At 37.2% G+C, this 21,365-nt stretch overlaps 1 long non-coding RNA gene across 1 annotated transcript in view; it reads right to left on the minus strand.

The window, feature by feature from the left end:
* Window positions 1-15,023, minus strand: part of LOC142864840 (uncharacterized) — a 146,061-nt gene extending 131,038 nt beyond the window's left edge. The window contains exon 1 of the long non-coding RNA XR_012915144.1: window positions 14,468-15,023. This is a non-coding gene — a long non-coding RNA (uncharacterized LOC142864840). The remainder of the gene's footprint in view (window positions 1-14,467) is intronic.
* Between the last annotated feature and the right edge of the window lie 6,342 nt (window positions 15,024-21,365).

Here is a 21,365-nt window from a genome sequence, read left to right on the forward strand (position 1 = left end):
TTAAATAATATTAATTATTCATGCAATAAACTTGTAAAGATAGATACTATGAACATTTAAAATTAATTATATTCTAATAATTGGTTCAATGGTTTCCAAAAGCATATGGCAAATAAAGGTCAAATATTTTCAACTAATTAATGATCTTTATTGGTCATAGAATAAAGAATAAAAATTTTTTGGGAGGGAGAATTCTACTTTACAAAAACATTTTTTCATGATAGTAATATAAGCTAAATAAATACTCAGAAACATATTTTGGTATGATAAATTTTTTTGCTTTTATGAGAATAATGTTTTTCTAATTAAAAATGTCAGATGAAAATTGTTCTTTAGATGGTGGTGAATTTAAACATGGGTCAAGTGCAAAATAACTAATAATCTATTTAACTTCTTAAAATTAATTTTAAAGAATTCATTCATTTATAACAAGTACTCCTAGGGCCTCATTTGTACAAAGAACATACACACACACATGCATACATATGTTTTCAAATTGAGGCAAACTAACTTTTGCAAATATTTTCTCATAAAGTGACAAGCATTTAATTTGAATAATCAGACTCCAGGCTACTTGTTTGACATATCATGCAATGTCCATGTGATAGTATGCATCAAATATGACCTTGACTTGATTAATTTCAGAATCAACAAAATTTTTCAGTTTTATTTTTCTAATATCCTAGTAGAAGAGATTCTGTAACTGAACAAATTACCCTCCATTATTTTATTTCATGGTAATATGTGCTACATCCTCACTAGAGTTTTTCTTCTTTTTCCTATAGAGTTGCAGAAAATGGTATTTTGGTTTTAATTTAGGTGGTGCTTCTTAAACTGCATATTGACAAATATATTTATAGCTACTTATTTGAACTCATTAATGTTTCTATTTTTTAAAATTAAAAAAATAAATATATTAGCCAAGATTTTCTGCTTGAGCATCCCTCTGTCCTCTATTTTCTCCTACATTTTTGGTATTTCCAATTTTGCAGGCCCTTTGTTCTGTCTCCTGACTTGTTCCAAAAAACTACATGAGCACATCTCCTCATATGTCCCTGTAAGCACCTCAATAGCCTCATATTTAATACTTTGTTAAGGAATAGTGCTCATCATACTCCTCCTTCGCTCAAAAACTGATGTTGCCTATATAGAAACACCTCAGCAACATATTCAGTAACCTCAAGATACAGCTGCAATTTTTTTTTTTTTTAAGTTTTCCATCCCACCCTTGTGTGTACCATGGACTTCTGTTAAACTTAATCAGTAAATGCCTCCATATTCACATTGGAGTTTTTAAATATGTTACTTAACTCTATAATGTTTTCAACAGTCCTGTTCCTGAATTTGAAATTCTACAATATTTTCGCACTTCTCTTGTAATACTGATAATACAGTATTTTGCAATATTATACTTGGATTTCACTCTTTAGTAGATCTTCTTAGGCATGAGCTATTTCTTGTTTATTTCTTTTTTATCTTCCATTATTCTTTGTACTGTTATATTTATAACACCATTGGAAGGAAGACTATCTTTTTATTTATAGCTGTCACTAGCTACCTAGTTATACATTTGTGCTTTTAAATAAAAAAACCTAAAAAATCATCACTAGACATTGTCTTTTAGAGAATGCTTTCTCCCCATCCAACTTTCCAAGTTTATTATATACCAACATATATATTTCTATTTGCTCCATGATTCTAGTCCTTACTTTTTACCATTTAAAATGCCTATTTTATGCATGTCTAACTTCTGCAATCTGCCAGCTGATAACATTTCATTTATTATTTTATCATTTAGTATTTTTTTGAACTCGCCTGGTAGAAAGCCCATCTATTGACTCAGAAAATGAATTCATTTGTTGTAGGGGAAGGTCCATAGGTTTACAAGAGACAAAGTAATGCCAAAGTCATTTCAGCTCTTGTTCATGGAATTGACTCCTTTCTGATTTCTCAACAGATACAATACCTATTTTCATAGCCATGACAATTTAAATTTCAGTCTATTCCCTCCAGCCTAGAATGGGCTGAACTATAATCAAAGATGTTTAGCTTCACTCTAATTAGATCTATTTAGTCTACACATACTTACCTTTTAATCACCCATCAAGAGTATATGCAATACATTTATTATGCATTGAGGAAATAAAAGCTATATCTAGAAATATGAAGGAAGAAGTTGATTCCACTAAAGTTATATGAAAATACTGAGAGGAGTTTTTTCTCTAGGAAAATGACATGCTTTGTTTCCAGAAGAAGGTAGAGAGACATACCAATATTCTGGGAAGCCACACTGCTTTTAAACCTCTGTAGGGAATCTATGTTTCTTGAGGGTAAATCCTGTGTCTTAATTGCCTCTCTGTCTGCAGTAAATTTGGCTTAATGTCAAAAACATAATGGTTGAATTTATATCATATGATTTGTTTTATACTAGAAAGTGGCTGGTACAACTATAAATCACAGGCTTAATCTTCATGAGTTTTCTCTTGCCATTGCAAATAGAATATCATTTTCTAATTTTGCAGTGTCTATTATCTTCCCAGAATTTGGAGAACATGATTAGACTCATGTAGGAAATTTTTCTTCCATTTCCTCCAATAACTGCTCGTATTTTATGACATGAAGAGTGGTGGTGGCTGGGTGAAGCTCATGGATAGTGACACTCAGGCTTGGGAACTTGGAGTGGACATATATACACAAATGTATTTTCACAAAATGTCAGTTTCTGTGTGTACGTCAATAGATAGATGGATAAATGCATAAATATAGAAATTAACTCACATTATTAAGGATTCTGCCCTGAGAAAGTAAAGGGCTAAGAGTTCCTTATTTATACAATAAAGTAAGAATATATGGCTTTCTTTACCCTGACAAAGACATTTTCAGAGCTTTTCTTGTGTTATTTTTATTCTACCTTTTATGAGCTTTAGAAATATTATGAATTATGTTGCTATGGCAAGCTCCTTTATTCAAAAGTCTATGGACATTTTTTGTTTAATTCTAAACTGGACTAAAAACAGAATTCAATTAATTCAGCTAATCAATACATACTCTCTAATTCTGACACTAATACATAGCATAATAAAAGTACAACATCTGTTGCTATTTTCCATTTATTAATGCAAGTTTTCAACCACACAGCTGGTTGTGCATAAGATGATTTATGAGTCATGCATCTGCAAAAGGACCAAACCTTTTAAGATAAATGTCAATCACAGGACAAGGTAATAAATTATGGATCAACCCTATAAATTGTTATTGAAGCATGTCTTTCTTAGTCTTTGTAAGTCACACATCACTTTAGATAGATAGATAGATAGATAGATAGATAGATAGATAGATAGATAAATGATATTCTCTCCAAATCTATATTATGCCTGCTTGTTTCAGTGATCTGGTGCACTGCATTATATACAATAAGTTCTTTCTAAAATCATAAAGAAATTATTAACATACATATTTCTGATAGAGATGAAACCTAACATAGTCAATATTTCCAGATGGATTGTAACGGGACACACTCTTTTTGCTAGAATAATCCAGGAAATTCATTCTTATTCACAGGTAACAAGGAATCATTACTGACAGAAAATTTATCCTAATCCAGACTTGTAAACTTTTATCAGCTTGCATGGTTAGGAGGGAACAAATTTCCATGTAATTATTAATAGTTCATTATGACTAGTTTTACAGCTTATAGATTTATGATACACTATACAAATGTTTTTAAGATGTCTCACCTAGACATGTGGAAAAATAGGAGTGGGGTCACTCAAACCTATGCAAATTTGTAAGCAGAACACCAACAAAGTTAATAATTATGCAGTTCATATTCTAATGAAGTAAAATTTCTAATACATTTTCTGATCAAACTTTCCACTCAACTTCGCACAAGGGTTGGCCTTCTTTTTGTCTTCTACACATTGAGCTAAACTAAATGAAATTGAGAACAAAAGAACTATAAGGAAGATCAAAAAAACCAAAAGCTGGTTTTTCGAAAAGATAAACAACATTGACAGCACTCTTGCCAGATTGACAAAAGCTCAAAGGGAAAGGATTCTAATAAACTCAATTAGAAATGGAGAAGGCGCAGTCACAACAGACACCACAGAAATGCAAAATGTTATCTTTGAATACTATAAAAACCTATATGCCCCGAAACTACATAATGTGGAGGACATAGACAAATTTCTGGAAACATACAACCTCCCTAAGTTCACCTAGGAGGAAGTAGAATTCCTGAACAGACCAATAACAACCACATAAACATAAACAAAAAACTATATTTTACGTATTATTATCATCAGTGTAATTTGCCTAATTATGTATAAGACCTGCTCTGCAGCCTTAAAAAGTCAGCATATAATTAAAACAGAAGTTCTTTAGATACAAAACAATTTTATAAATGACGGCAAACATTCCAATATTCAATGATTGTGGTATAGATTGCAAATTTCCTAGGGAAATGGATCTCTTAAGTTAAAATATTACATAGATTGAAAAGATAACCACCTATAAGATGAAACAAATATATTAGAGAGAACCGACTATGTACTATGTGACAGGTACTGCTTGAGGTACATCACCTGGGTGGTAAATGAGAGAGATGTGCTCCCGTTATATTGGGCAGAGACAGATAACAGACAAGTAAGCAAATAAACAAAATGTGTTGGGGACACACAACACAAGAGAAATGTGATTGAAGTTGATGTTCTATGGCAATTGCTATTGTTCTTAGGGTTTTGAGGGAAGACGTCTTCGAAGAGGTGATATGTTAAGGAGCCAGAAAATATTGGAAATAATATTCCAGGGAGTAGAGAAAGAAGGATCATCATATGTCAGGTGTGAGCCACCTTGGGATAAAGAAGGATCACATTTTGTCTGTGTGACAGCGAGGGAAGAGGAGGTAATCACAGGCAGGACCTTTGTAGACAGCCAATGACAGTCAGCTAATTCTGATGACACCAGAGAGATTGTGTGTCATGGAATAAATGCTTTTGGACCTCTTTTTTGGTTACCAAGTGCAGTCTGTTCAACATATCCCTCCAAGCTAGTGAGAACCCTGGCAGTGCTGATCACACCACAGGGCATCATGGGGGGTCACTATTACAAAATCCAATTTGGTCAAACAAAAATTGGATACAGATTAATATGTAAAAAAATTAAAAGAACAAGTTTTATTTTTGTCTACTAATATTTAGCTCTTATGTGGATATTTTGTTAAGACCCATTCATATTATTTGCATCTTAGCAAAAAATATTATTTCTTTTACCAACCCAACTCGAGTCCTTACGATAATTCCAAAAGGCCTTAATACATTATGTTTCCTGAGAAGTACAGGTCTGAGATAAAAGAAGGTAAAACTTCTGATAATGCTTGTTTATAATAAGTGCTCTGCCTTGTCCAGTACAAAAATAAATTAACATCTGTCATTGAATTTTATTCAAGACGTGGGACATCCTCAGGTATTGGTGGATTTCAACATCCATCTCTATCTAGAATTTATGAAGAGCTGATCTGCTTCCCTTTGGCCTTCATGGTGGGAGAAAATTTGGGAAGAACACTTGGAGTTCTTTCTCCCTCTCCCACAAATCCATCCCTAATGGGGACTAATTAATGCTAGCCAAGAGCCCAATAACCATGCCTATCATTGTTGTATGAAGCTCTTTTTCTGGGTTATTTCTTTTTCCCTTTTTCTAAAATAAGTGTGGCCATATAAAAATGTATTTTGCCTCCTTTCTGCTGCCACAAGGATTGCTCACTTGGTCAAAGTTTACTTATCTTGCAGATCTTAAGCGCAATGACCTTGTTGTGAATATGTTTCATCTGGGGGAAATATAATACCATAATCTCTCTGAGATGCCTCATATATAATACACATTTGCTTGGCTTCTCTAAAGGTAAGCAGTGGAGTATGTGGTAACTTAGGGATGATGGTTATACAGTCACAAGAGGAGATGGGGAAGGAAGAGGATGATACAATCTTTTTTTTCTTTTTTTTATTTTTTTATTTCAGCATATTATGGGGAGTACAAATGTTTAGGTTACACATATTGTCTTTGCCCCACCTGTGTTAGAGCTTCAAGTGTGTCCCTCCCCCATTAGGTGTGAATATATCCAGTCCCTCACCTCCCTCTCATGTGTGCACATAAGTTTTGATCAGTTAATATCAATTTGATGGTGAATACATGTGGTGCTTATTTTTCCATTCTTGTCTTACTTCACTTAGTAGAATGGGCTCCTGTACCTTAGAGATATACATATCATTCTTATATATATATATCATATATACAATTAAACATATATAATTATATATGCATATGTGTGCATATAACTACATATAAATGCATACACATATATACATGAATATATAATAAAAATATTTCAACACTATTGTGAGGTGGTTTTAAAACTCATTTAAATGGCCCTGAGGAAACTGAGCTAATTAACTTGTCTGTCTTCACTTATATAATGAGTGCAAAGCACAGATTTGAACTCAAGAATACCTGAGTCAAGGCTATGCTTAGTCCACTATGGAGTAGGTCTCTAATTGATGTATCATAACTAAATGATGTGAATAGTTATAAGAAATATGGGTCAGTATCATATTTTAAACAAGAAACTTGTTTGTCAATGTTTTCTTCCTCTGAAAATAATTTAATGCCAAAAGTACATATATGACACATTCTAAAAAATTAAAGACATCATTATTCTTACTAAAAATCACTTATATTTAAATTAATTTATAATTATGTGGTTGAAAGAGAAGATGTATAACCTTAGCCAAAACTAATATGCAGTTACCAAAAAGTTCAAAAATATTTTCAAATTAGAATAAAATGAGAAATAAAGAAATATATTTTTAAAACTTATTGGATATATTTAAGGTGTATAACATGATTGAATTTTAAGGATTTCTAAACATTAAAGCCATTTATTTATTTCTAAAATTATCTATTAAGATTTATATGCCCATGAATGAATCGATTTATATATCCAAAGTTCTATCAGGGTAACTATCCGGACATGTACTATAGTCAAATGGAACTAAATTAACTCTTCTTTACACTGATATGAATTACATCATCAGATTTTATTCCCAATCTGCTTAAAACATTATTTGGTGCTATCGATCTAGGGGCATCCAAAAATGCAAGCCCCCGTATAACGTTCTACTTATGCAAATTGTACATCTGCTGCTATGTAGGAAAGCCAAATATGATTTCAAACTAGATTCAGACACCCATAATCTGGTGAAGATTAAATCAACCAAAACCCAATTCTATTAGAAATATTTAAAACATTAATATATTCATTCACTATCACCATGTACAACCTGTTCCTGGAGCCATTTCAAATTTCCCAAGATATTTGGACGTTGAATCTCATTTTCACTGCCAATGCCCAATCCCCCTAAGGAAAAAAAAAGTTTTCCCTGCATTTCAGTCAGTATAATTATTATGATTTCTCAAACTATTTTATTATACCTTGTTATCATATTAACAATTTCTTTCCTGGTTGCTATTAAAATCTTCCCAGTACTCACTCATAAAAGTAGGTGAAAGCAAGAAAAAGTAACATGGCAATTTTCTTAAATTTAAATATTTTGTAGAAACGTTATTTTTGCTATGTAGGAAAATATTGGTTGTGCACTCATATTTTTAATGGCATTAACAATTTGTATAACTTAAATATAAATAATGGTTTACAGTTTTAGAAAATTGTTTACATAATAGAGTCTGGCTCCAGGCCAAAATCGTATATGTGATCTTTTGGCCAGATCACAGGCAATTCATTATACAGCCTTACCTGGCCAGCCTGTTGGGGCAAGAGCTGCTCTCCCTCACCAGCCTGGGTGCAAAGCCAGCACATTACTGTTTTCTTCAGGGATATACAGACATGGATTCAGATGCTCCCCTCCTCCAAACCCCTTTCTCCCCGACAAGCCATGTTTGCAGGTCTGTGTTCCTGCTAGACCAGCAGCCTCCATCCAGGGAGCTTCTGCTTAGAACCCCTGGGGTTGGATGGAAAGAAGCTTAAGACTCTCCTCTAGTCTGACTCAGGACTTTTTTTACTCCTAGCCCTTCCCCTCCTTTTTCTCTCTCCTGGACCCTTAGGTTCATAAAATGTCAGGAACCCTCTGTGCAAGGCTCCTCAGCAGAGAGAGAGAGTTACCCCAAGCTGTGCCACGTGCTATCTGAATAACATCACCCACAGTACAGCACAAAGTAAAAAAGAAAACAAAACACAAATTACAGAGAATTTTTCCCACTAGCTCTGCACTTTGGGAGTTCAGTTTCCTGCTTTTTAAGCCAGAAGTGGAAGGCTTCTCCTGGACCTCTTTGTTTGCACCTAGATGTTCTATTCAGGGTCTCTAGCTGAACTAAATTCATGTGGAGGCTAAAGGGGTTAAGGAGGAAAATAAAAAAATGAATTGATGCAGGCTCAGTGGCACTTTGAATTTTGGTGTTCTTCTTTGGTCCAACTATTTCCATTTAAAGAGTCCTTGAATAGCTTTGCCAAGATTTTATTGTTACATTCAGTGGGAGAGACACACGGAGGCCTATGAAAAGTTCTTTTGTTTTCATTTAGGATTAAAGAAAGATTTATAGAAATAATTTAAGTGGACAGTGAGGCAAATTAAAAAATAGTTTTTCTGTTCCCACTTTAAAATCTTTTCTACATTTTAGCTAATATCTACAGAATATCTTCAATAGATCAAATGTAACTACTTTATATCTGTAACCCTGAACTATGCTACCATGCCTCTCCCATACATAGCTATTATATGTTTTGAACCAGTCTTTACCCCAACAAAAAGAAATTAATATGAAACTTGATTCTGTTATCCAACCTATCCTAACTAACCCTAGAGATGATTTAATCAGTGATTTAATCAGTGTAATTTTAGTTTTTATACCGGGGCCGTTGTAAAAAACATTGAGTTTATATAGACACAATGGATAAATTTGTTGAGATATGTTTATATGTCTGGTGTGATTTGGAAGACTGTTAGGTCTGTATAAAAAGGCTTCATCAAATAACTGAAAGAAGATATGTTAGCAAAACCTGTACCAGTGTTTTCCTACACTGGCTGATGCTCAAATAGCAGGTCATAGATCAAATTCATCATGGTACCTCTCATGCAAAAGTTTCCTTTTCTTTCTATCTATCTATCTATCTATCTATCTATCTATCTATCTATCTATCTATCTATCTATCTATCTATCTATTTACTTACAGAGTCTCACTCACTTGCCTGGGCTAGAGTGCCATGGCATCAGCCTAGCTCAAAGCAACTTCAAACTTTTGGGCTCAAGCAATCCTTCTGCCTCAGCCTCCTGAGTAGCTGGGACTACAGGCATGCACCACCATGCCTGGCTAATTTTTTTCTATATATTTTTAGTTGTCCAGCTAATTTTTTTAGTCCAGCTATTTTTTTAGTAGAGAAGGGATCTCATTCTTGCCCAGGCTGGTCTCGAACTCCTGAGCTCAAACAATCCACCACCTCAGCCTCCCAGAGGATTACAGGGGTGAGCCACCATGCCTTTTTCCTTGAAACTCATACACACAATCACTCTGAAATACTTGTGGTCACTGTACTATAGGTTGTGAAAATTTGGAAGAACTGTCCTATAATACTGATGAATGTTAAATTTTCCTTTGCATTATTTATAGGACATTTTCACAAGCAAAATTATAGTCATTTGCCAAGCTGATACTTTCAAGAAACAAAATCATCCACTTCACAATATTGTCACAGCTAGAAACCAAAGTATACAATTTTATGATTTGCAGTGTAATGAAAAATACGTGATCATCAACCCAAACTATTTACATATTTTATGTATAAAATGGAAGCCTGGCAATTTAAATCTTACAGTGAGTAACTGATAATACTTTGTACTTTTAATGAAATTTCAGAAGTAATCACTGAAAGAATAAACAAGATGTGCTATCTTTGCCAAAGTGCCAGTTTATGTGATTGCCTTGTGGGAAAAACCACTGCTAATGGTTCAAAGTTCTTAATGCCTTAGGGCTCCTTTCATTTGTTAAGACAGGATAATCAGCTATGCCAGGCTGCCTTGGCCTTTGTCTCTGCCAACTCATGAATATCTCTCTCAAAAAGTGCCATAAACAGAATGAAGTGTAAGCTGCTTCTGCCTTCAGAGGCTTCTGTCAAGAACTTAGAAGCTCTCTCATTGTTTGGAAAGAGAAAATTAAATAGAAGCCCAATTGAAAATGGAAATCTTTACCAGGAAAATAATATTTAGGTCAAATTCAACTTTAACAGATATTAACATTGTTATAATGATGCAATTTCTAATCCAAAATATTTAAATATCTAAAACATGTCAGTTAAACATACTGTGAGCTCTCCAAATTTTGTGAGAAATTCTGCTTCACCAAAAGAGCATAATGTATAATCTGTGTCCTTGTTCTTTATGGTTTACTCTTCTACTTTTTAATCCCCTGGGTTTCTTATTTCCCATCTTTTTTGTATTGATTCTTAGGGGAGAATAAAGTTACTTTGCAACATAAGAATGTAGAAATAGGTGTTTGTTTATTTTTAATTTAATGTGCTACTGAAAAGACATGACAACATGGGATTGCTTTTGGCCAGTGGAATACAAACAAATTTGACTCACTGGGGCTTGTGAGCTGGTTGCTTTAGGACACATAGTGGACTTGGAGAAGCCTCTCCCAAATCCTCCTTCAAGGAAAGACTTTCTGTCCAACTCCTGGGAGTGTGATTAGCAAACAACCTAGAGCTGTGGAGAGTCATGTAGCTGGAAATGAAGGCTTTCTGAGAATCACTACCCAACCTAGAGCTCCCCAGTGGCCTGGAGTGAGATTCACAAGAGTTGTCTCACAGGTTGCCTTCTCCCTCTTCCCGGATATGTTTCTTTTTGCTTCCTTTTCTTGGTGTTAGTGACAAATACCCTGTACCTCACAGTCCATCTATCTATTCGATTCTGAAAAATCCAACCTGAAAAAGGGAACTGTCACCATTCAAACAAGCCCTGGTCAGTCTGCTGGAAGAAGACACGCTGTGCAGGGAATTTCTGCTGTACCAGCTGAGGCCACACTGGACCAAACAAACCTGAGCCACCTGGATGACTGATGACAGATGTGAGTAAGACCAGCTGAAACAGGCAGTGGAATCACATGACTGAACCCAACCCAAAGTTCTAACCCACAGTTTGTGATGTGATCCATCGTTGTGGTTTTAAACCAGTTAGTTCTGCGATGGTTTAGCACAGAATTTCAGGAAACTAATAAAAGCTTTGACACCTGAAGCTGAATGGCTACTGTAAACAAAACGAAATAAAACAAAAAAACTTTAAAAAATGCAGCATTAATTTTAGAAGTGGAAGTAGCAAAAGAGTCAACAGCTTGGACTAAAAAGGTGCACACAAGTACCTACACTGTGACAGAGCCTCTGAGCCTTCAAGTGCCCACAAGCAGAAAGCACACAGACAAAGCTATTCAGCTGCAAATATGAACCATTGCTTAGGGAAATAAAGGGAGTCTTGGAGAGAACAGTTAGTAAATCAGAAGCCAGAGCTGAATGATTCAAAGAAATGATGAAGCTGGGAAGGGATACCCAAAGAACATCAAAGGAAAAATGCGAGAAGCTACTTTTTGTGAGTAAAATACAAGCCTGTGGAAGACATTTTTTCCCCAGCATAGAGAGAGAGGCCTTGCAATATGTGCCCAGCTTGACTTCACAACGCTAAGGGGCAGCAGCTCTTATTGGAATAGCAGTGCCCACTGCAGGTAGCTTCCATCTCTGTATTGCACGTTGGCTGAGTCAGAGGCACAAGATATGTTTTTACTTCATAAGTTTCAGGGTCAAGAGTAGCTGAATGCAAGGATCTGCCTTCTTGAATATGACTGACACCCACAAAATTCTGGACTTCAAGGCTGGTACCATGATTTGATGAGATTTTTGGAGGCCCTAGAATGGCATTGAGGATATTTTTCATGCGGAAAGATTGTGAACAATTTGAGGACAAAGGTTGAACTGTGGTAGGTTGTAAACGTGGCTACAAAAGTTTCCCCTCCCTAATTCCACATCCTTCAGTAATGACCTCTCCCACCATTGACCATGGGACTTGCTCTGCCAGTGTGGCAGCAAGCAAAGGTGACCTTGAAAGTGAGCACATGTTAGGGAAGGTTTGCCCATTGCTCTTGGGAAACACAGCAGGATAGGAAGGAGCAGGAGACCAGAGACCTCCTGGAGCAAGGATGAGGCTGAACAGCAGAGGCTTCCCTAGAACAATGAGTGCCCCTCCTCCGCGGATTGGCAGCTGACAGTAGATGCCTGGGAGAGTCAGCTGACACAAATGGAAGCAATGCCTACCTGAGCCACCCAAATTGCCATCCCACAAAACCTGAAGCGGATGATGACTTGTTCAAAAACTCTAGGTTTAGGGGTAGTTTGTTACACAGCCAAAGGTAACTAAAATAATCAAATGTAGAATATTTTCATGAATATTAAGCCATAATATATAATTAAGCCATAATATAATTTAAAATAGATTTTATAATCGTAATATATTTTAAATAATTTATTAATGCAATAAATTCCTCAAACTACTCTATCCTTTGGATATTATATTTCAAATTTAATTGAAGGTTTAATTTTTACTTGAGAAGACAAGTATATTATTACAGAAAATATTATACCACATTGATAGTTTGATTCATGAAAATAAAATTCAAGTAATATTTATTTATTTTAGTTAATTATACCATGATGACTTATTAGCTCCTGGGCATAGAAGCCAATCATTTTTGATAATTTATTTACATAAATATATAGGTTATTATAATAACAGGCATAAAATAACTTGTACCTTCCATTTTGAAAAGTACATTTCATTTCATTTTGAAGTACTGTATTATATTGTATTTTTAATTACCTGTGCTTAATTGCAAATATATATATATATATATTTAAGGATTTTCTCATGAAATCTTTTTAAAAGGTAAAAAAATGTTATCAAACTGCTGAGAACAGAGAACATGGAACAAGGAGTTGAAACTGTTGCTCAGTTATCCAGCCCCTCTTTGTGCCAGCAACAGCTGGGCAATCAACTTTCAGTCATAACTGTCTGCAGTAAGCAGCTTGCCAGTGGCCAAGTCAATAATTATAGAATCAAATGGTGCCTCAATTTCCTTCCAAGATTTAATTTGGCACACAGGGTTTTGAAAAATAAAACCATCCCATACAGCCTAGGTGTGTAGTAGGCTATGCCAAATAGGTTTGTGTAAGTACAGTCTATGATGTTTGCACAATGACAAAATCACCTAATGACACATTTCTCAGCATGAATGCCTGCCGTTAAGCAGTGCATGACTGTATATACGTGTGGAGGGACAGAGAGAAAGAAAGAGATCTATACCTTTTATTTTTCTTTTTTCTTTCCTTTTCTTTTTTTTTTATTTCAGCATATTATGGGGGTACAAATTTTAAGGTTACATATAATGCCCTTGCCCCTTTATTTTTCATAAAAGTGAAGCAAGATTATATATTAAACTACCATATATTAAATAAAGTATTAAAGTACCTATTATAGTAAACACATTGTAAATGCTCATACATAGTGGCTCATATTATAAGTATTATTTTATGAATTTTATATAAGCTAAATATAAGGTTTTTGGCAATTCAGGATACTCAAAATTTCACATAATTTCACTCCTATAGGCCTGATACTACATTTATTAACATAAATTGAGAAATTAATGAGAATCCAAAATTTAATTAGCCTTTTTTCCAATGCTGTGAACAGCTTCCTGCTTCTGCCCTCGTTTGTCATCTGTCTGAAGGGTGACACTTTCCCAGCAGGGGTGAGCCTAGAACACACAACTCTTTATCTATTAACTTAATCCTGCACATATTTACTGAACAGCTCTGAAAAGGATAAGGAATAGATGTTGAGACCCTATATAAAAATGGATAATCTGGGATTTTTCTCTAACTTTATGAAAGGGAAGTGAAAGGGAGGCTTGTTGGTTTTAATTACCCATCATATGCTAGGACCTTTACATTGACTATCTAATTTACTTCTCTGTTGAGCACGGAAGTCAATGTTATTTTCCCACTTCGTAGATAAGAAATTCAACTAAGAGGTTTGTAAGGGAAAATGCACTGGTATAGGCACTTGTATATAATGCCTGTATAGATTATATAGGCAACAGGTCTCTTAGGCAAAACTAAGATGACTACCACAGTGATTGTTCCAGACGGACCCCCAGCCCCCAGCTGGCCTCCTGGGAGGCAGGCATGAGTCAGCACACTCTGGTAACCAAGGTGTTGTCTTCTGTGTGAACCCCTGTGAGCCCGCTTTACCATGGCGTGTTGTCACTATTGCTCAGAGCCACGTATAAGCACCCGCCATGTTCTCGGCCACCCTTTTCACTGCTGCTGTGTCCCCCTGACAATAAAGAGCGTCTCACCTGCCCGCTGCCACTCCTCTTTTCTTCCATTTTCCGAAGCCTGTGCCGGATCTCGCGCTAGCCACAGAGTTCCCTCCTCACACTTGGCATAGTCTGACAGGGTACAGCTGAGGTAAGTGTCCCCTCCACCCCAGCAGGGGAGGACATGTGGCCTCCTACAGGCTTGTGGCAGCCAGTGGCAGTGGTCCTCCTGTCGTGGCCCCTGTGACGAGGGGGCGCAGGTGGGACGTACCCCTGCCGCTCTGGAAAAGGCCTTAATTGCGGGCCTTGGAGGAGTCGCGCGGCCTGTGGGGAGAGCAGCTGGTCGGGTGCCGGCTCCTCCTCACAGCCCTCCGGGAGCGGCATGGGGTCACCCTGCGGCAGGAAGCCCAGGTGAGGGAGCTACAAGAGACAGAGAAAAATCTGGAAGCCCAGGTGCAGGAATTGGAGAAAGAGTTAGAAGAGTCAACAAGTGGTCTGGCCTTGGACACTGAGGAAGCTTCGAGCATGCAGGAGGCTGAGGGCGAGAGCCCCTCTGCTGCGAGCCCGCGGGTTGGTAAAGGAGGGAACGGAGCATGCGCGGCCTGTTATGGGGCGAGGGAGCAGGTGGCGCAGGCGCCCTACAGTAACAGCGCGTCTCTCTCTCTCTGCCGACACCCGGTGGAGCCGGGGGAGCTGGGGACACACTGCAGACAGAGGCCTGAGGAGACCGTGTCTGCCTGGTTGTTGTGTTTATGGGGCGAGGGGCAGGCAGCTCCTGCGCTCCCCAAGGGAGGTGGCGCAGTTGGCACCCGTGACTACACGTCCTCCCTGAGGCAGAGGCTACAGACAATTGCCATGGCGAGGGCGCCCGCCCCTTGCTCGAATGGCTCATGGCTGCCGCCTGCACAGTAAGATGACACAGAAAAACTACCAGAGACGGTGAATCTAGAAGAAGCCGCCACCAGTCTTCAAAACCTCGTTGGAACAATGGGGTTGGGCGGTGAATGACTGACTCCAAGTTCCAGGGACCTGGTCAGCTTCTCAGGTGTTGTCTGGTCAGGTAAGACAAAAGCAATCCCTGAGGCAGTTATAGATACGATTCAAGCCTCCCCCCACCCACTACAGTAAAGCAGTTCCAAGTGTTTGTTGGGCTTTGGAGGTATTGGCGTCTTAATATTCCCTATGTGGCCCAACTCTTACGGCCATTACATTCATTGTGCAAAAAAGGGGCACAGTGGGACTGGTCCCCGGAGGCAGAGGCCTCTTTTATGGCAGCCGAGAGGGCTGTGGCACAGGCCCAGATGCTACAACTAGTAGACCGCTCCCAGCCATTTGACCTTGATGTGACAGTCGACTGAAGCGGGTTGGGCTGGAGTTTGTAGCAGCACCAGCATAATAAGCGGGTCCCTATTGGGTTTTGATCCCAGACTCGGAACGCCTCCAAGAGCACTATTCCTTGGTGGAAAAGCAGCTGGTGGCTGTGTATGCTGCCCTTTAGGCCTGTGAATTGATAACTGGGCAGTCTGAGGTGCTAGTGTGCACCACGTACCCCATAGCAGGATGGGTGAGGTCATGGACAACCAGCTCAGGATCAGCGGTAGCCCAGACACCCCCTTTAGCAAAGTGAGGAGCTTACTTGGAGCAATGATCAAAATTCAGCTCCAGCCCTTTGACTGCAGAGTTGCAAACGGTACTGCGTCCTGTTGAATTTGTGTCTGATGCTGACTCTCAGACCACAGTAATACCTAGGGAAGAGAGCCCATGCCTGCAAGGACAGAGATTCCCTCCTGCGGAATTTTGAATTATAATGAAACTTGGTTTGAAATGGGCAGGGACAGGGCAGCCAGTGGGCTGAATCGTGCACGAGCCATCCTGTTTGCATGTCTGCACTGATAGCTGGGCCATCTTAAGGACCTCTCTGCTTACCTACATGAAAAGCCCAAGGTTGGCTAGTAGGGCCCCGCCCTGTATGTGTGGCTTTATCTTCCCGCTCGTTGGACGTGAAAGTGCGCTTGAGATGCATGTGGGGTGACAGTGCGTTTGAGGTGCACGTGGGGACAGCCATTAAAGTAGAAATAAAAGTAAATGCTGGCCAGCGCGGTGGCTCACGCCTGTAAGCCTAGCTCTCTGGGAGGCCGAGGTGGGTGGATCCTTTGAGCTCAGGAGTTCGAAACCAGCCTGAGCAAGAGCGAAACCCCATCTCTACTATAAATAGAAAGAAATTAATTGGCCAAATAATATATATAGAAAAAATTAGCCGGGCATGGTGGCGCATGCCCGTAGTCCCAGCTACTCGGGAGGCTGAGGCAGGAGGATCGCTTGAGCCCAGGAGTTTGAGGTTGCTGTGAGCCAGGCTGAGGCCACGGCACTCACTCTAGCCTGGGCAACACAGTGAGACTCTGCCTCAAAAAAAAAAAAAAAAAGTAAATACCATAGTGGGGCATACTGCTCGGGCCCTGAATCAAACCAGACAGGCCTTGGCCTTCCTGATGGATGAAGTCACTCGGATGAGAAAGGTAGTTTTGCACAACCGCATGGCCGTTGCTCTCCTCACTGCAGCTCAAGGCTGCACATGCACAGTGATACACACTGAATGTTGTGTATGTAAACCTGATCACCAGGGAGATATCTCCTCTGCATTGAAGGAAGTTGGTGGAGAGGTACAGGCCATGCAATAGTGAACGGAGACCCATTGCAACAATGGTGGGGATGTCTCTTGACTTCCTGGTATTGGACCTTCCTAGTGTTAGTAGCTGCTGGCTATGGTCTGGTCATACTGTGTTCTTGCACTGTTGTTGTGGCCTTTTTGCCCAAAGGGCCTGTGTGTCGGTGGCAAAACCTATTCCCTAGGGGGTGGAATGTAAGGGAAATTGCATTTATATAGGCAATAGGTTTCTTAGGCCAAACTAAGATGACTGCCACAGTGTTTTTCTCAGCTCAGCGCCCCCTGGTTAGCTGGTCTTCCGGGGACGCGTGAGTCAGCACACACATGTAACCACGGTGTCATCTCCTATGTGAACCCAAGTGATCATGCTTTCCCATGGCGTATATATAAGCACTGGTCATGTTCTAGGCCATGCTTTTCACCGCTGCTGTATCCTCCCCACAATAAAGAGCATGTCTCACCTGCCCACTGCCACTCGCCATTTCTTCCAGTTCCCAAAGCATGAGCCAGAGCTCTTGCTAGCCACAGGGCATCCTCCTCACAAGGTTAAGTTACTCATTCAAGGTCATAAAAGCAGTGTGATTGACAGCTGTCTTAAGGGGCTTGCTTATATACAAAAGTATTATAATATCACATAGACTATATAATTCTGACGATCTCCCCATTTTCAAATGAAAATGTTTTAATTGTGTTCATCTGAAGCTTAAAGCCTTTTGATTTACGATCAGGATGGATTTTTGCTTTCCTCAGCAGCAAAATTCTGCCTAGTAGCTTAAATAAACCCTGAAGAAGCATTTCCTCCTTTTGTAGCTTTAATAACAATATTTTTTTTGCCCTAAATGTTTTTTCTAGTGACATACAGGCTCAGTGTTTTCTATAGATAACACAACACAAGATCAAAATATACAGAAGTAAAATAAATAGCACACGAGGCTCATCTGCTGTTCGTGGGCAGCGTTGGCAGTGATTCCGTCTGCTTTACTGCAGGCTTGACAGACGTCCTGCGCCCTGACAGCAAAGCTAATGTGCCTCGCAGCGGCTGCAAAAGCAGCTTCGGGTGATTAAATCTCAGTCTTTCTGTCAGGAGCTGCCTGTGATGTCTTTTCTCACAGCTACTTACGCCTCATTACAAGCCTCTTCTATTTTCCCTAGATTCAACTCTGGCATTGCTAAAGAGAGAAATGCTCACCTGGCATGTTTTGTTGTTCAAGTTCCTTTCCTCATATTTATAGCTAAAAGTATTGATATACTTGTTAACAAAGAAGCAGAAAATGTATTTCTGAAAATGTTAACTGCACATGCCTTAGAATCTAGATATACATTCTTGAGTATTTTTTAAACATATGAAATTGCATTTTTTTCACTGATATTTTCTGAACAAATAGTTATTTCAAATAGCACCTTAGCATGTATATTGCTTTCGGTTTGTGAAATATAGGTAAATATTTATAGACATTCTTAAACATACAAAGTAGTTTACATAAATCATAGGCAAGAAAAGTGTGGCAAGCCAAAGAATACGGTTGGACAGTAAGCGCAGGTTGTCTGGATGAAAATGGGTTATCAGAAAAATGTGAAGACTGAATATTCAGGTATGTTAGTTCAAGAGGGAAGCTGTTCTAGACCTGAAGCATCATGTATCTAGATAAAAACAATGCACATAAATCAGGACTGGGTACATTAATTTAAAGATAAATAAGCACTGGGTCACATAAATTTTAAAATGTATTTACCACCCATTCTTTCTCACTTTTCCCTCCTCTTTTGGTCCTATTTCCATTGACGATTAGACTTACCTTTTCTACTTAATTTAATTAGTTCAAGAAAGATAACGGAGGCAAGTGTCAAGTTACTCTGAAGAAAGAAGCCAGTCTACCTTACTAGAGTCCATTACAAAAAATGTAATCTGTCTTTGTGCTCATGCATACCCAGAACGGATGCTAGAAGAATTGTGGCTCCTAACTGATAATTTGATCAGAAAGAATTATGTATCTTAAAATATCTTACCTAAAATGCGTCCATTTCAAACTGATTTTTAGAAGCAAATCAACCCATCATGTATAATATTGCTACTTTGGGAGAAGGCTACAAGAAGTCAGTTTCTCACACCTTAGCTCTCGTCAATGGGTTGTTATTTTCTTAAGAGATAGACAAATTCAATTGAGAGAAATGCTTTATAGTAAAATATTTAAAAATATTTTATTTGAACTTGATATACATATAAACTAAAATATATTATGTTAGAAAATTTTGAGTTGCCCCAAAATGGTATGAGAATCCATCCAGGCAAGACACATGTTAAAGTACAGGCAGCAGAATTTTCCAAACTTATTGATCTAAGTCAAGCTGTTCAGGGTATGGCTACGTGAACATACCTGAAAATTTATCATAAAACCATAATTATGTTTTACTCTCTCTCTAATGCTGTGCATCTCTGATTAAATGCAGTTAATCAAAACTAAAGCATTTAATCTCTCTATATTATTAAGATCATAAAGAAATTTTAGGAATTTCTTTAGAAATTAGAAAAAATAGAAAAAGTATTAAAATCTGGCATGCAGTATCATATAGAAAAGAACTCCAAGAGTACAAGGTGGGGATAGTAGACAAAGCTAACTCATTCTCCCCACTATACCCAATCCCAATATTTGAATGGTTTCAGAATTTTTTTAAAAAGTTGATTTAGTAGAGTTACCAGTTCATTTATAAATTTGGTTCATTTATGTTAAATCTATTTTTGTGAGATTTTCATTTTAAGCATTTTCTATTTCTTTTAGTCTGAAAAGTTTTGTTTAATTACATCTTTGCATATTTTTATTCTATGAAAATATCAATAATTTCTTATTTTAAAGTTTTTTGTCTTGTTACTGTCATGCCTTTTTCTACTGCATTCTGAAATATTCTTATGCTATTATATCCATAAATAGGCTCAAATTTATGTTTTTTATTTCAATTTTTCTCATACCAATGATTACTTAAAACCATCATGTAATTTAACAAATAATTTTCCTTCCTTTTGGCAACTTCAAAATAAATAAAAGATTTATCTTATAGGCTAGGCATCAAAATTTCATGAAAACATTAAACAAAAACAAAGTTGTGTGTCAAGGGTACTGAAGAGATAGATGTGTTTAAAAATTTCATATATATATACATATATATACTTTTTGCATTTTTCATATACATATATATGCTTTATTGGTATATAATTCACATATGATACAATTCACCCACTTAGAGTATACAGTTTAATGCTTTTTAGTATATTCACAGAGTTGTTCAATAATCATAATCTGTTTTAGAATGTTTCATCAGACCAAAACTTAACCTTCCTCCTCTTAGTTGCCATGCCCTATCGTTTTGTATCCTCTTCATTGAGCAACCATTAATCAACAATTTTCCTATTCTAGATGTTTCATATAAATGGATTCATAAAATATGTGGATATTTTTAAACAATTGTCTGGTTTTACTGAGTACAGTGTCGCTTTTATATGGATTTATTCTCTCTTGTCACTTTTGTAAGAAGAGAGTTATACATACTATATGTATATGTCTTATGACTCCAATAATACATTATTATAATTATTACTTTGTATAATTTTAGGTCTTCTACAGAATCTGAGAGAGTAAAGGGAAGCAAGTTTATATTATAGAGTTTGTTATATTAATATTCTCATTTACAATTTCTATTCTTCTTTATTTGTTTCTATGGATTTGAGTAACCATCTGGTGTCATATTCTTATTCAACTATAGCTTAACTCCCACCTACCTTCTTTGTGTTGTTATTGTCAAGTATATTGCATTTTTGTATGTCAGAAGCCTAGCAGTAAAATTAGTGGTTAATTGCTTTTATAATTCTTTAAGAATAAAGAAATATGCATTTATACTATCTTATATTAAAACATTATCTTTACCATTATTCTGGATTTTGTATAAATTTAAATAATAATCTTAAGCCACTTGCTTTCTACCTTAAGGACACTTTTAAATAATTCTTATAATACTCTTTGGCTAACAGTAAATTCTCTCAGTATTTGTTTTTCTGAAATTATCTTTTTTTCTCTTTTAATTTAAAAAATAATTTTGTTTATAAGAGGCTTTTGATTGGTGGTACCTTCCTCCTCCCCCAGAGCTTTGGGTATGTCATCCCATTGCTTTCCAAACTCCATTGTTTCTAGTGATAAATCTACTGTTAATCTTATTGAAGTTTGTGTTTGACAAGTTGTTTTTTTTCTCTTGTTTGCTTCCAAAATTTCCTCTTTGTCGTTG

This window comes from Microcebus murinus, chromosome 27 (genome assembly GCF_040939455.1).
Source record: "Microcebus murinus isolate Inina chromosome 27, M.murinus_Inina_mat1.0, whole genome shotgun sequence".
Classification (NCBI taxonomy): Eukaryota; Metazoa; Chordata; class Mammalia; order Primates; family Cheirogaleidae; genus Microcebus; species Microcebus murinus.